The following is a 4,487-nucleotide window of genomic DNA, read 5'->3' as shown; positions in this document are numbered from 1 at the left end:
CACAGACAGAGTATTCCCAGAGGTCGCCCAAAACTAAAAAACACAGAATATCCATATTTGAATAGTACAGTTTTTCATAATGATTATTTATCCATTAGTTTAATTCCAAATTAGCCATTTGCAATCATCATAGAGTGTAATTTCTAATAGGAAATTTACCTTTAACATTAGTCTTAAGCGGCCAACATGGCCGATCCGAGTTCGATTCCTCCGCCCCTCTCGGAGAGCCCGGCAAGCTACCGAGAGTATTCGATATGCCAAACACAGTAACAACAAAGTCTCCAATGGAGACGTTACTGGGCCCGCTCGAGCAAATCGACGATGAACGGGAGGGCCTTTACCTTTACCTTTATTGATATTGAACCTTTAAAATTCTTTGAGTTCCCTAAGTGAAGAACTAATGGTGCACTTGTGATTTTAAAGAGGTGACTTTCAAAGGTCCCTAGAACAGGAGAGCTGCCCAGTGATGTCACCCTGTGAGGGGAGGGAGGAACATAGATTGTAATCTCCAGGTTTCTCTGTCTTGGGAGTGCAGACAGGAAGCTAAGGTTGATCTACAATAAGAAATTCATTAAGAGTCACATCAGCAATGGTCTCACTATGGAGTCTCAGTGTAAGGAAGACCATTAGGCTCTGGGGTGTGGTGTATCTGTTCGTTCCGGGAGAGTGGGGGCTCAGGGAGAACATTGATTTTCTGGGTCCTTCCTCTGTCTCACTTTGAAGGGTCAGAGCTGCAGGTGTCACTGGACAGGGTTTCTGCTCTGCAATGGCTGAGGACTGAAGAAGGAATGAGAAAAAATGAATATCCATTTTGTGAGTGGATGAGGGACTAGAGGTCAGTCCATCCCAGACAGCAGGACTTCGAGGTGTGGGGTGACCAGGAAGAGGCTACCTGGGTACAAGTCCCACGGTAGAGGTCAGTGGGCAAAGAGTGTGTGTCTGAGAGCAGAAGGAAGGAGCCAGCACACAGCTGAGTGGACACCAGGATTTCTCTTTGATGATGTGACTCCTGAGCATTGCCAGGTGCGACCCCTCCAAAAAGGGTGGAGCGAAAGAAAGTGGATAGATCCTTGCAGCCTTGGTCAGCTGCATGCAAGGCAAATGCTCTATCCACGTTCCTTCGCTGCAGCCCCAGATCATACATTCTTTATATTTTTTTTTTACATTTTTGAGTCACACCTGGTAATATCTGGGGTTTCTCCTGGAGTCACTCTCTGCAGTGCTGGGGAGGTCATGGCATATGCTGGAAACCGGCGTTGGGCTTCCTGTGCAATGGTCCTTTGAGCTGTCTCCCAGGCAGTGCGACCCTTTTTCTTCTGGCTACTGTCAGCTGTGTGCAGGGCTGATTCCTGGCTCTGCTCTCTTTGTTGTTGGTTTTGTTTTTTTGGGAAAAACCCAGGAGTGCTCAGGAGTTATTCCTGGCTCCGCACTCAGAAATTATTCCTGGTGGTGCTCAGGGGAAGCCAGGAATCAAACCCCAGGTCCGCCACATGCAAGTCAAATGCCCTACCCATTGTACTATCTCTCTGGCACCTTGGGTAACTTTTGGAGGTGCTGGGGAACTGGAGGTGGTGCTGGGTATCTAACCTGGGTCAGCTGCATGCAAGGCAAGTGACTTCCCCGCTGTACTCTCTTCCTGGTCCTAGACCCATATTATTATTATTACTACTACTACTACTACTACTACTACTACTACTACTACTACTCGATTCCTCTGCTCCTCTCAGAGAGCTCGGCAAGTTACCGAGAGTATCTCACCCGCACAGCAAAGCCTGGGAAGCTCCCCATGATGAATTCGTTATACCAAAAACAGTAAGAACAAGTCCCACAATGGAGACGTTACTGGTGCCCGCATGAGCAAATCAATGAAAAACGGGAGGAGAGTGCTACAGTGCTAGAGAAGAAGTGACTCCTACTAGGAGACCATAATAATCTCTACAAGGTAATTTTAATTTCTACCAGAGAATAATGTGCGCCTAGGCCCCAGGAAAGTCATGGTCCCATTAGTAAGAACTACCATCATGAGGCAGAGAGTGAAACAAACTCCTTCCTGCCTGGCGGACCCAGTTCATATTATAGCTGCCAAAATTGAATAATCATTACATGATTATCATGTAATATCTATAGTCATACTTCTGTTTCATACTTCTATTTCATGCATCATTTGTCACAGAAAAGCTTACTTTATGGAGGACTCACAGCCACAGCCCACAGGACAAGGTGCCCTTGAGGTCATCTGAGAGCTGAGGGGCAGGTCAGGCATGATCGCCACAGAAACATGATTCATCTGCTCATGAGCAACGCCTCCACAGGGGAGAGTCCTCAGAGCCTCCTGGGGGCCTGCGCCACTGAAGCTCACCCTGCATCCTCCTGCAGGTGGTTTTTGTCTGGGCTGACATGACCTTCACCTCACTGTGTCTGCTGTACAGTAGTACAAGGCCGTGTCCTCCTCCCTCAGGCGACTCATTTGCAGAGAGAGTGTGTTCTTGCTGTTGTCTCTGGAGATGGTGAATCGGTCCTTCACAGAGTCGGCATAGTATTTAGTACCACCATCATAATAAATTATTGCAACCCACTCTAGGCCCTTCCCTGGAGCCTGGCGGACCCAGTTCATATTATAGCTGCCAAAATTGAATCCAGAGGCTGCACAGGAGAGTGTCAGAGACTCCCCGGGCTTCACCAAGTCTCCCCCAGACTCCACAAGCTGCACCTCACATTGGACCCCTGCAAACACAAAAACATACTGGTCAAGAAACTCTCCTCTCACAGAGGATCTGCCTCTCCCATCTCTCCCATGCTCCGTGTCTCTGTCCCCCATGAGTTACCTCCTAACACAGCCACCAGGAGAAGCCAGCTCAGCCCACATGCCATGTTGGTTGTGTGTGAGTCAGGATGGAGCCCCTGGGAACCCCTGAACTGACTCCTCTGGAGCTGAGGCTGGGCTGGGCCTTTTTCATCATAGCAGGGAGAGGATCATTTGCATATCCTCCTCCTACATAAAACGTTCTGTTTGAACCTAAAGAATAAGTGAAGGACACCAGAGCAAATGTCTGCTTCTGGGGGTGACTTGTGACCCGGAAAAGATTCTTTCATGCAATTGTTATATGACAAATTTAATTTGTGATATTTTGTCCTTATTTTTGATGATTATCATGTAATATCTATAGTCATACTTCTGTTTCATACTTCTATTTCATGCATCATTTGTCACAGAAAAGCTTACTTTATATAATATTCTCATAACACATAGTAAGAGTTGGTTTCATTATTGAGACAAAAGTAATACACTGAATGACATCAAGTTATGAATGAGTTGGAAACCAAGAATTAAAAGAGAATCAGGAATAAGGCAGAATGACCAGATAGCATAGCCCTGATATCTGGGAAACCTGAGGCAGGATCCTGTGTCTGCTCTGTCTCTGCTGTTTCTCCCAGAGGAAACATCTCTGAAGTTAAAGATGTTTGTACTGATATCAAAGGCCCTTGGATGTGTAAAAGCTTAGCTCAGGTAGCTGACTTACAAATGCCATTCTTCTGATGATTCCTGGTTCTAAGTGAAAACTCTCACTGTGTTGGGCATTAGAAGCTCTCGGTCCACGAGCCTGTTTGTCCCTTGATCCCCCACCCCTCCTCTCTTAAGTCTATCTTTAAAATACTCCCAGCATCCCATGGTTTGTCCCTGTGCACCAGGTTTGTTCCCCAGTAATAAGAGATGTAGAGACAGCAGAGGGATAAGCTTTCCTTGCATGACGCAGTTCAAGGTTCATTCCGTGCACTTCATATGGCATCCCATGCCCCCAACAAGAGTGATCCCTGAGTACATAGCCAGCAATATACCAAGAGTGGCACAATAACAAATCCCAAACAACTGGAGCTGAAGGATAGCACAGTGGCAGGGCACTTGCCTTGCACATGGCTGACCCAGGTTTGAACTCTTGTATCCCATATGCTTCCCCCAGCAATTTCAAGAGTAACTTCTGAGAGCAGAGTCAGGAGTAATCCCCAAGCATAGCCAGGTATAGCCCCCAAACCGACAAAAACTCACAAATAATACTAAACAAAATATGGGATAGCAGCTGTCAAGAATGTCTTCCCTGCAATGAGAACAAATTGTATTTATTCTGAATTTCACCTTTACCTGGCGGATGTTGGAGACTAGTGTGCATGGAGGTGCATGGAGTGTGACTCTTCACATCAGCCCGACCCCACGTCTCATTCTTACCACGTCAATATTTGATTAGCAGTTAAAACCACAGGAGGTCATGCCCTACAAAGAATACTGACTTATAGATCGTTAATGTTTCATGAGTGCTGGCATAAATGGACACCTGTCCAGAGATCATCACACCCAAAACAGTAGATGAACCCCTCACCCCAGAGTTTCCCCTTGGCCCATGATATTCCTTCCCCCACGCTTCACCCCTCCCCCATGCTCTCTGCATGCCTCCTGTTTGTGTAAGTGTCTGTAGGGTGGGATGATGGAGATT

This window comes from Sorex fumeus, unplaced genomic scaffold, assembly GCF_029834395.1.
Source record: "Sorex fumeus unplaced genomic scaffold, SorFum_2.1 ptg000170l, whole genome shotgun sequence".
NCBI lineage: Eukaryota > Metazoa > Chordata > Mammalia > Eulipotyphla > Soricidae > Sorex > Sorex fumeus.
Note: the sequence above shows the minus strand (reverse complement) of the source record.